The following is a 13460-nucleotide window of genomic DNA, read 5'->3' as shown; positions in this document are numbered from 1 at the left end:
TAAGAGGAATAGGAATAGGAATAGGAATAGGAGGAATAGGAATAGGAATAGGAGCAATAGGAATAGGAGGAATAGGAATAGTAATAGGAATAGGAGGAATAGGAATAGGAATAGGAGCAATAGGAATAGGAGGAATAGGAATAGGAATAGGAATAGGAGGAATAGGAATAGGAATAGGAGGAATAGGAATAGTAATAGGAATATGAATAGGAATAGGAGGAATAGGAATAGTAATAGGAATAGGAATAGGAATAGGAATAGGAATAGGAATAGGAATAGTAATAGAAGCAATAGGAATAGGAGGAATAGGAATAGGAATAGGAATAGGAATAGGAATAGGAATAGGAGGAATAGGAATAGGAATAGGAATAGGAATAGGAAGAATAGGAATAGTAATAGGAATAGGAATAGGAATATGAGGAATAGGAATAGGAATAGGAGGAATAGGAATAGGAATAGGAATAGGAATAGGAATAAGAGGAATAGGAATAGGAATAGGAATAGGAGGAATAGGAATAGGAATAGGAGCAATAGGAATAGGAGGAATAGGAATAGGAATAGGAATAAGAGGAATAGGAATAGGAATAGGATTAGGAGGAATAGGAATAGGAATAGGAGCAATAGGAATAGGAGGAATAGGAATAGTAATAGGAATATGAATAGGAATAGGAGGAATAGGAATAGGAATAGGAGCAATAGGAATAGGAGGAATGGGAATAGGAATAGGAATAGGAGGAATAGGAATAGTAATAGGAATAGGAATAGGAGGAATAGGAATAGGAATAGGAGGAATAGGAATAGTAATAGGAATAGGAATAAGAGGAATAGGAATAGGAATAAGAATAAGAATAGGAATAGGAATAGCAATAGGAATAGGAATAAGAGGAATAGGAATAGGAATAGGAATAGGAGGAATAGGAATAGGAATAGGAATAAAAGGAATAGGAATAGGAATAAGAATAGGAATAGGAGGAATAGGAATAGTAATAGGAATAGGAATATGAGGAATAGGAATAGGAATAGGAGGAATAGGAATAGTTATAGGAATAGGAATAAGAGGAATAGGAATAGGAATAAGAATAAGAATAGGAATAGGAATAGCAATAGGAATAGGAATAGGAATAAGAGGAATAGGAATAGGAATAGGAATAGGAGGAATAGGAATAGGAATAGGAATAGGAATAAATGGAATAGGAATAGGAATAAGAATAGGAATAGGAATAGGAATAGGAATAGGAATAAGAGGAATAGGAATAGGAATAGGAGGAATAGGAATAGGAATAGGAATAGGAGGAATAGGAATAGGAGGAATAGGAATAGGAATAGGAATAGGAGGAATAGGAATAGGAATAGCAATAGGAATAGCAATAGGAATAGCAATAGGAATAGGATGAATAGGAATAGGAATAAGAATATGAATAGGAATAGGAATAGGAATAGGAGGAATAGGAATAGGAATAGGAATATGGATATGAGAATAAAAGAATATACAGAATAAAGAATAAAAGCATAAAAAGAATAAAAAGAATAAAGAATAACAGAATAAGAATAAAAGAATACAAATAAGTTTATTGAAATAATGCACAATTATACCCCAATGGGGTTGATGGTATACATGAAAACAAAATAACACATTACATAATACATCACAAAAATAATTTAAAAAAAGACATGAATACATATATGTACATATCATGCAGTTGTTGAATCCACTCTCCTCAGTGATCAGGTCTTTTTAATAAATGGAGCCGCATACCGCATAACTGACAGAATAAGAATAATTCCAATTAAGGGCCCTTGGTGGGCAGCATGAAATTCACATACATAACATTACACTATGATTTCTAAAAAAAACATTTTCACGTTTAAATGAGATATTAATGTTCATGTAATATATAAATCATATACAATTTATTCAAGGCAGGATCAGAGCCAAAAGACTTAGCCTCATTTGAGAGATCTGAAAAGTTGTTGCAAATCTTTGAAAAATATCCTCTCTATCATCATTGTATGCTGGACAACTTATAATAAAATGTTGTTCAAATTAAGAGTACATTTTTTACTAATATTCTGTGATCTCTTTCTATATATGAAATTTTATATCGGTCTCTTTCTATTTTTGAGATCATGGGCACTGATTCTCAATTTATATACCGAAAAGTGTTTAATGATAGATAGTTTTCTTTAGAAAAAACAAGTTTTTACTTTGAAATAAGTATCTACGTTTTGTGTCTGTTCTTCTTGTCCAAAGTTTTATAAAACTTTTACATTTACAAACTTTTTGCTCAACTGACTTGATAAAAAGTAAAATCACAAAAATACTGAACTCCGAGGCCTTGAAAATTCAAAAAGGAAAGTCCCCAATCAAATGGCAAAATCAAAAGTTCAAACACATCAAACGAATGGATAACAACTGTCATATTCCTGACTTGGTACACCGGGCATTTTCTTATGTAGAAAATGGTGGATTGAACCTGGTTTTATAGCTAGCTAAACCTCTCACTTGTATGACAGTCGCATCACATTCCATTATATTGACAACGATGCGTGAACAAAACAAACAGACACAATAGGTAAAAATGTCAAAAATAGGGGTACAGCAGTCAACATTGTGTTATCATCTTAATCACTATAAAAACAAACAAATGTAACGAAGAAGCACAGAAAGGCATACATCAAATTTAACATCCTCATTTTGCTTATATTATACGATTTTATTTATCTATGTAAAATCCACCCAGAATGGAAGGTTTTAAGTACTGTTGTACAATCGCGCGTTTGAAATTCACACAGGTAGACATAAAATAATTTTGTCGTTCAAAGTATGACGGGATACATAAATACAGAGTCACGTAAAATGGATATCACAAAAACCGACTTAACAGTAAAAGTAATATTAATAAATAAAATAACTGTGTGGTTCAAAGTATGACGGGATACATAAGTACTGAGTCACGTCCAATGTATGTCACAAAAAACAGACTTAACAGTAAAAGTAATATTAATAAAAAAAAAATTTTGTCGTTCAAAGTATGACGGGATACATAAGCACAGAGTCACGTCAAATGGATATCTCAAAAACAGACTTAACCTTAAAAGTAATATTAATAAAGACAAATAAAAGAAAACTATAACACGTTATTAAGATGATAAACAACGTCAGTACGCAAAATCTATACTTCAAGACCATCGTGTATTATTTGTGAAGTTGATACGGAATATTTATCAACACGTTCTTGGTAATTTCCGATGAACTTTTTAAGTTACGTTTTACATCTGAATTTTACCGCATATCTTCCAATAACTTGTTAATTGGTTTATGATATGGCATGGTAATTGATTCTCGGCATGTTATCAAGAAAATCACTGACTCTTTCCGGTCATAAACATACGAACCGGGTGTTGTCATACTTCCATATTACTTCCATGGTCATACTAAGCGGAATTGACAATTGCATGTTCAAATGGTCTTAATTTAAGTTATCTCAGTTGAAACACGACAGAACACTATAGTTTGTTAAGATGGGGGACGTTCCCGGTGAAATATTTGATGTTTTTGAAACTAGGGAAAGTGAATCTGAAGTTTATTGCCATTGCAAATCAGATGTGGTAGCTGATTTAATAGAATGTGAGGGCCCAAACTGTAAAATTAAATTTTACCATATACGCTGCGTTGGATTAAATGTTTCAATAGATGACGAACCTTCTGATTGGGTGTGTTATGAGTGTCTTGGACAAGAAAACCCAATTTTGATATCGGGTATGTCTATTTTTCAAATTTTAAAGTGTTTTAACTTGTTTTATTCTTACATATATCTCTCAGAATGTAGGACAGAAAGTCACAGGACAAAAAGTCACGGACAAAAAGTCACGGACAAAAAGTCACAGGACAAAAAGTCACAATTCTATTTTGAGATTATTTTTCTTTTTTGGTTTTTTTCTTAAACTATTATTTATAAAGCAACTTTGTAATTAAAATTTATGCAATAAATATTAATAATGATCAAATAATTGCTATGAAAACAAAATGTCAAAGAGGCTTGATCCTTAAATGGCTTCATGGTGCCAAGAAATATATCCTTTGCACGATTAAAATGTAATAAATTTTCATTTATCAAGGCTTATGAACAATTTCATCAACTTAAAAATGAATATATGTAATAAAAAGAAAATATTACAAGATCTTTCGCTTATATATTCAAACAATTGTCAACAAACTATTTGTGACTTTTTGTCCTGTGACTTTTTGTCCTATCAAATTTGTGACTTTATGTCCTGTGACTTTTTGTCCTGTGACTTTCTGTCCGTTTACCATCTCTCAGGTCATACTTTCCCCTTCAATTTACATATATTTGCATATACTTTATAAGAAAGAAATCAAAAATGTATTTTGTAAAATGTCACAAGTTCAGTCATTGCATACCGTTATAGGACGCGTCACATAAGAAGAGGATTTATATCCATTAAATGGGAGTACAAAGAGCATATTACAATACAAGACATTATTCAAACAACAACTAAAACAATAATCAAGTATACATACAAAAAAAAAGCATACATAGAATTCCGTCTGCTACCCGATCATTTTCAGTTATTTTCCGACGACCATAGATTTAAATTTCAAACATATTAACACATTACGTTTTTTTTTATACATAAATTTTAGGAAAGGAAAATATTGTATTGATATTAAATTTATTAATCCCACAGATATTCTTGAAATATGGAAATTTAGAGCATCGAACATTCTGATCATTTGTGATTCATTTTAAAGTTTTGATTTTGTTTTATATTTTCAGAACAAGAAAAGAAGTCTTCCAAACCATTTAAAACAAAGTCCAGTAATACTGTTAGAGAATATGGTAAGCTGTAATACTATTTAAAAAAAAAGCCACCAAAGGGTCTTCAACACAGCGAGAAAACCCCGCACCCGGAGGCGGGCTTCAGCTGGCCCCTAAACAAAAAAAGTGTACTATGTATATATATGTCCTTTGTGAAGGAAACTGAAAGTATTCGAAAATGAATTCTTTTTTAACTTTTTTCTTTTCGACATTAATTTTGGCTTTTATTTTCCCATGTCTCGGTAGTAAAACCCTTGCAGTACTGGAGATGTACGTTTGGCTATCCTGGGTGTATAAATACCCAGAAATGTCCGGTCTGAATGGGAACATTACATATGATGCCTTGTGTAATAAGAGTTCCGCGCTATCTGCACCGTCAAGAACTCTTTCAAAAACCTTCTGGGGTGTCCGTCGGTTGCCTGTTGCAAAGAAAAGCTTCTGTCGCTATATAACATACCCTCGTTTTTCAGTGGCAGTCCAAATTTCCAGTCCTTCATCCCTTACTACCACTACCACGCAGATCCTTCAAATTGTATTCTTTTTCAATCTGATTAAAATTCAGATTTAACGTAACTTGTGTTCTCTTATGAGAATAACGAAACCAGAGATCTAATGTAACTTGTGTACTCTTATGAGAATAACGAAATCAGAGATCTAATGTAACTTGTGTACTCTTATGAGAATAACGAAATCAGAGATATAATGTAACTTGTGTACTCTTATGAGAATAACGAAACCAAAGATCTAATGTAACTTGTGTGCTCTTATGAGAATAACGAAACCAAAGATCTAATGTAACTTGTGTACTCTGATGAGAATAACGAAACCAAAGATCTAATGTAACTTGTGTACTCTTATGAGAATAACGAAACCAAAGATCTAATGTAACTTGTGTATATTCTTATAGGATAAAGAAATCAGAGATCTATATTTTGATTAGATTGTATTGTTTGTTAATTTGTTCTCGTCCTGAACATGCATAAAATATTTGCCACTGGACTTTAAACAAACATGAACTTTTAAATAACATGATAATTATATATTTGTTATTGATTTAAATGAGATTTTTGGTTTATGTCAATTAGCCAGCAACCCAAAGAAAAAAAAATAACACAAAAAAAAAAATGGCAACATAGTCTTGAACAATAGACAAGTCTCTATCTGCATATTGATCTTATTTCAGCAATTAATACCTTACCGACTTTTTATATTTTATTTACAAGTACTTATTAATAAACATTTTAATTATTCAGCATTCACATTAGAGAAAGCTACAGAAAATGCAAAGAAAGTAATGCTGGATACTTTTCGAAAGCTAAGATCAGAGGGATTTTGTAAACTCAACGTCCAACTTAACGATATGTTGACCTTAACAGTAAGAAAATTGAGAAACAGTAATGCAGCAAATGATAACTGTGAAAAGTTGATTCAACATCTTTGGCCCTCTCTTATTCAAGCTGACAATAACAATCAGTTGATATCAACACGACTTGAAAAGAAGGCTGCATCATTCCATCAAATCAAAGGATCTAAAGATATAGAGATGACATTTAAAAGTTTTATGACCAACTTAGAAATTGAAAATTGTCCAACTCAGATTGGTAGATTTATTTTGCAATTTCTTATTAAAAAAATGTTTGAAGAACTTTTGAAGAGACGATACTCTGTATCTACTACATTAGGAGAAACAGCATCTCCGGTTCATACCATTTCTGCAACTGAAAGACAAGCCTTACGTTTTACAGCAGGATATACATGTAGCAAGTTATCACAAAATTTCTCAAAATATCAAACAAATCCTTCGAATGAACTGTGTTGGAACATTCTTAAAAATTTCAAGATATCTGAATCTGAAGTCGACACTCAAAATATACTCTCCTATACAAAAGAGTGGCTTAACATTGTTAGTAGGGGTGGATTTTTCTCTGTTAGTGATCCTGTCTACATATTGTTTAGAGAAATGGAAACGATTGTTCGGTCCAATTTAGATGAATTTTCTAGTCTGCTTGTCACAAAGGACCAGCTCGTCCAGCAGATTGAGGATAGTGAGTCAGTGAACTATGCTTATATGGAATTGATTAAGGATAAAGATGATGAGAGTGATGACATTGAAGTATATCTTCTAAATAGACTTATCAGATTATGGTTGAATATTAGACTGGACGCGTTTGCAAGTGTATGCAAGTACATAAAGAAAAAACAGGAGAACCAATTATCACCTTCATCACAGAAAAGAATGAAAAGAGAATAAGACAAAGAAAATTGGACAAAATCAAAATAAAGAATTGTACATTTGTATAGTTGTCAATTTGGATAAGCATGTAATTCAAAATGTTTTATGAAATAAAATGAAAAATGAATGTTCCATGAGTTAAGCTTTTAGCATTTTTACGATTTTTTTTTACCAATTTCTTATGTTTCCTTGTGCTCAATGGTGCTTCAATTGGCTGTGTGTTTTGTCTTGTCTGACAATCTTATCTTGCCATTACTGCTGAAGCATTTGTAACTTGCAGCTTTGAATGCATTGTGTTACTTTGTGTTAAAATTGCCTAACGGTAATATTATCACAAACACGCCCTTGACCCTCTGCTTTGAATAGCATCAATTCCTAAAGTGGATCCTGGTTAAACTCAACAGGTATCTTCAACATTTGAAGTATAAATGTTTTCTTATTATTACAAAATCAAGAAACGGTCAAAATTTCCTTAATCTACACACATTCAAGAGTATTCATGCATACTTATATAGGCATAGTTTTGTTTTCTCCTTCAAAGTAGTTTATAAATAAGAAGATGTGGTATGATTGTCAATGAGACAACTCTAAACCAGAGACAAAATGACATATGAGTGAACAAATATGGGCCACCGTACGGCCTTCAACAATGAGCAAAACTCACACCGCATAGTAAGATATAAAATGCCCCATAATGACAAATATAAAATAATTCAATCGAGAAAACTAACAGCCTGATTTATGCACAAAACAATAATCGAAAATCAAATGTGACAGAAACAAACGACAGCCACTGATAACAGGCTCCTGACTTGGGACAGGCACATAAAGAATGTGGCGGGATTAAACATGTTTGAATGCGCCCACTAACCTGGGACAGGGGTGAAACAGTTCAACATAAGAACAAACAATAAAAGTCAGTTGAAAAAGGTCTGCTTGCAATTGGTTTTCTCCTGCTTGCTCACATTTAATTGAAGATAAGGACATCTTCCTCTAACCACTGATGCCAAAAATAGAAACTAAATTATTTTTCTAAGCAAATTATGTTCATTAAAAGAATAGACATGAGGTAAAACTGATCAGACAACATTCCATGATAAACTAACACGAAGTCTATATTAGAACAGGTATTTTTATCTAATAGTATATAGCGAACTATGTGAGTCATATTTGTATTTCGTTTATTGTTTTTTTTCTACTAGTTTGAATTGTTCTACATTTTGTCCTGTCGGGGCTTTTTTAAGCTTTCTACTATAATGTATGAGTTTTGCTCATATACAATGTCTTACCGTTACATATAGGAGGGTCTGTATAATAGAGAATAATGGGTCAAATCTACATAAAAATGGGCCAAGAAAGTAAAGAACAGAAAAAATAGGCAAAAAATATAACGAATAGAGAATAATGGGTAGTTTAAATATCAAAAAAAAGGGAGAAAAATGGGCAAAAAAGAGTCATGAGAAAAAAATTATCTAAAAAAAAAAAATAAAGAACCCCCCCCCCCCCCCCAATTCCAGACCCTCGTATATCTGCTTACATCCACATCCTTTGTTACTTCCATATTGATACCTACAACAACTTCTACTGGAGGAAAATTCGTGTACATGGACACACTGCAACAACGGCTGTACCGAAAACTGCTACGGAACACAATAACACTCCCACTATGTATTTGATCCTTAAATTACGCTAAAACATTATAAACAATTTAAATCTGTATCCAGTTAATGCTCCAGTTCTTCTGACCTGTGGTCTTACAATCGTTACAAAAGGAACTCATTAAAAAAAAACTTGTGACAAAGCTTCAGATCATATTGGTATTTTAAAACTATATCGGTGGGTAAAAACTCTTTGGAAGTCATTATAAGGTACTCTACTTTGAAGGCATGTTTGTCGCCGTTGACAGGTATGATTTACCTACTCCTAGTACTTCACTATACCAAGGAGGTTATATAACCTCCGTGCCTGACTATACCAACAAAAAATGGTCTCTTGATAAAAATGTGCTAATTTTTATCAAATTAAATTTAGTCGTTACAGTTCCTTTCTCAATACCTTACTGATTCCAATGATCGAGGCCAAAAGAGGGAGGCTTGGGCTATCAAACACAAGCATGACACTGTCACGTGTTTCGTGTACCTGAACCATGTCAGGAACCTCATTTATGAATGCTTTTTGTGATATCTTCTGTGTTTTTGTCATTTGGGGGAATATACTGTGTTTACTACTTCTTGTTTAGACATGAAGCGATATAACTTAATTTAAAGACACGTTTTTAATATTATAGACAGCATGTTAACTTCTAGATATATATTGAGTCGTTTTGTTGCTTACTTATAGGGGAGAGAGAGCAACAAGGCTTATATTCCGGTATATGCGTAGGAACTATTTTGTTTTAGATATGTACTACTTTCCGGTATGTTCCTTTTTTACCAGGCCCGATTTGGTGGTCATGGGTTGCATCTTTCAAAATCTTTCCGAAATCATTTTGCAAAAAGTTCCACTGAATCCGGTGCTAGTGGCCATCAAAGGTAAACTTGCAGTGAGGTGAGAGTTTTTTTGTTGTTTTCATTTTTTGCTCCGTGTTGAAGGCCTTACTGTGACTTTGAGATGAAGAACAGCAATAAAAGCGCTATTCCTTTGCTTTTTGTGTTTTTTGCTGTGCATGTACTGATTTTTTTGTCTTGGATGGATACCTTACATCCATTGTTTTTCTATTACATTACTGTCTGCTGCAAACCCTTAGATGACCTTTGGTTTGAATCACCCTTTTATAAATATGCATGCTTACTGTGACTTTGAGATGAAGAACAACAATAAAAGCACTATTCATTTGTCTTTTGTGGCTTTTTTTTTCTGTGCATGTACTGATTTTTTGTCATGGATGGATATACCATATCCTTTCCTTTCTATCAATAGTTAATCCAACCGTTCATAATGCAAATCTGCAAAAGCTCTCAACATATAAAGTATAGGGAACATCTCTCTCGGTTGAGCACAAACTTAATATCAACAAAAATTTATGTTTAAAGTATGGTTCCTGGGTTTAAAACCAAAATTAAAATGATAAAATATTTATACAACGGCACTGCAATAGTAAATTAATACTGTGTAACAAAGGACGGACAGTTTTACGACGGTTCATTAATTTATCAGCCAAGGTACAGATGTTGGGTGACCGATCATTATCCTCTGATGGACATCCTTTAATTAATATTTCGAACAATGAACGCTTATTAAATGATCATGTTTGACAGAATTTAATCGTAAGTTCATATATTGATGGGTTATAATATAAATATCCATAAAACATAAACTTTATCAGATGAAAGTTTATCGCGTCTAACCATGATCACCATCTGCGTCAATCAAAATATTCTTCTTTTAATTATGATTCAGAATTTAATTAAATCAATATGAGGATAACCCTAGGCCACAATATGTGCTATAAAAGAAGCTTTTATTTTAACCTTTGTGAATTTCAAGACTGATTGCAGAATCAAGTTACAACAAATCTGTAGAATCCGGATAGAATCAAATAGATATAAGAAGTTGTGGTACGAGTGCCAATGAGACAACTCTCCATCCAAGTCACAATTTATAAAAGTAAACCATTGTAGGTCAAAGTACGGTCTTCAACACGGAGCCTTGGCTCACACCGCACAGCAGCATATTAATAAAGGAAAGCTGGACTCAGTATGGAAATTAACACAGTCATGGACCTGGCTTCCATTGTCAAGTGTTATCCCTTTTAATGTCACATTTAGAGGGAAAGTACACCAATCTAATTACAATATTTATCTTTGGTTTCGTTATGCTCGACGGAGTTCTGAATTTTAATCAGATTGGAAAAATATACTAAATGGTTGGTGCGGTATACGCTGTACTGTTAATTGTTTGGTAATAATTCCTGGTATCCTCCGTATGTATCATTTTGCAGTTCATTTCCTTCTTCGAAAACATTGCAAGCAACAATGGTATTTTGGTCAACGCTCCGAATTTCATCACATCACTCGAATTGAGACAGGAGAATATATCAAGGTATACTCGCCAAAATAACAGAACGTGTACTTGTTGTTGTAACTCTGTGGAGGATGAATATAATGTTCTTTTATGTATCAATGTTTCAACTTTGATTAAGACCATGTACAATCTCCTATTTCAAATAATAATTAAAAGTTGTAATAAATTTAAAAATCTTAAATCAAGACATAAACTCATTTGTGGCCTATTAATGCAGAAGATAAATCCATTCTCAGTGTTGTTAAATTAGATTTAGGACTCAAAATAGTTAAAAGTGCGTGTGGCTTTCCTTTCTGTTTCAGACACGAGGCGGACCGTGAGATACTATGTTTAGTATTTTAAATCATAAAGTTCCTTAGTGACTGTTATAGTAGGGAAACCTACACTATTCCTAAAACCTCGACTGCAGTATATGCATGTTAATTGCTGTGATCTCTGCATTAGACACGAGGAGGTTTGTGAAAGCTTTTCGGTTCATAAGCCTAGAGAATCGTTCCTTGGTGTCCTTGGCTCTTGTGAGATGACGGACAGCAATAAAAGAGCTGTCTGTTTCTTTATTTTGGATCAAGCGCGTGAAAGGATTTTTATGATTTATTGCAGTAGGGCCAATTTATCTAATATTTGTTTCAATAAAAGGGTCAAAATCTAAAAGTCGTCAAATCCAACTTGAAAAATATATGATATGCCTCATTAAAAAATAGTTTTACAATTTTGAACATTTCCATAAAATAAAACGTTGTCCAGCACTACAGCACTGCATGTTGCTGTTGAGTGTATTCTGAAACATAACTACTAATTGTGCATGTTTTTTTTGCATCGAATGACATCTTCTTCTTCTTCTCTTCTTCTTCATCACTTACCAAAACAAATTAATGTGTGTCCAAAAAAGACAATACCTATAGGTCAGATGAGGGACGACAGCCTAGGTGCTGTGTGCAAAGTTTTGCAGGTCACGTGGTACGATATCATCTTCCGTTTTGGCCATTCTAAATATGAAAAAGGTCGATTTGTTCATGTTTTGATATATCTTCTATTGCATTCATAAAAAATATAGCAAGCTTTTTCATAGAAAGATTTATTGATGATCGAAAATGACTTTTACATAAAATATTTAATAGATATATAAGAAGATGTGGTATGAGTGCCAATGAGACAACTATCCATCCAAGTAACAATTTGTAAAAGTAAACCATTGAAGGTCAAAGTACGGCATTCAACACGGGAGTATTGGCTCACACCGAACAGCAAGCTATAAAGGGCCCCTAAAAAATGTTTTTTGTACTTGTTGGTAAATTATATCATTAAAGATTATGTCCCATAATGGCAGGAACTTTATATTCGATCTCTGTAAATTGTTAATATTTCGTTAGTTCGCAATTAAAAATCATTGAGACTTCTAGCAGTAAAATAATACTGTTTATACAACCTTGAACAAAAAGGTCTCTTTAATTCACAATCCGTTGCTGCATAGTAAGTCAATAAAAAACGATGATTTTCAAATAAAATGTCCAAATATATTCGTCTAATCCGTGAATAAAAACGTAAACATTAGGCAATAAAACCATTGTTTTGTGTATTTAAATTATATGAAAGACAAAAGGAAAACTTTTCACCAGAAAAACCATGTAAAATAGCTTTTTATTTTTTAATTTTGTATTTTTGTGTATCGGTCGGCTTGCGTTGTCTATTGTGTTTTCTCGTTTTTTTGTACTGATAAATAAAGAAATTCCAATATTGATGATTTCGTATTTCATAAATTTTGTCCAGATTAAAACTGAAAATTAATCAAATGAATTCAATAAACGAGTATTCAATAATGTGCATGCCGTACGAAATAAGTCCACGGGAATAAGCATTTTAATAAAGGGATAACTATGTATATTCCCAGCAAATAATGACAATTACCAAATTCGTTTAATATATATATATATATATATATATATATATATATATATATATATATAATTCGTCTCAAATTTAGCCTAACAATGTTAGATCTTCAAATTTGCGTAAGCAAATTTTTGTTTTTTTTCCTCTCTTGCTTCTGTGACAAGGTGGCAACACCGCCTGCACCGTGTCCAGCGCCATAGACCACCTAGGCTACTATATATATATACACACACTTACTTTAAATAAAGCTAATACTAACAATGACCACTGTCCTTTCCTCGATCTTGATATCTATATCATTAACGGGAAGCTTAATACAAAAATTTATGATAAAAGAGATGATTTTTCATTTCCTATCGTTAATCAAGGAGTTGTATACATACAAATCCTTGCGTTAATTATCCATTTTTAGATGGTGACGTTCCCTTGTCACCATCTTATGGTGTTTATATATCTCAACTTGTACGATTCGC

The sequence above is a fragment of the Mytilus californianus genome, unplaced genomic scaffold, assembly GCF_021869535.1.
Source record: "Mytilus californianus isolate M0D057914Y unplaced genomic scaffold, xbMytCali1.0.p SCAF_2, whole genome shotgun sequence".
NCBI lineage: Eukaryota > Metazoa > Mollusca > Bivalvia > Mytilida > Mytilidae > Mytilus > Mytilus californianus.
The sequence above is the reverse complement of the archived record's forward strand: the minus strand, read 5'-3'. Positions refer to the sequence as shown.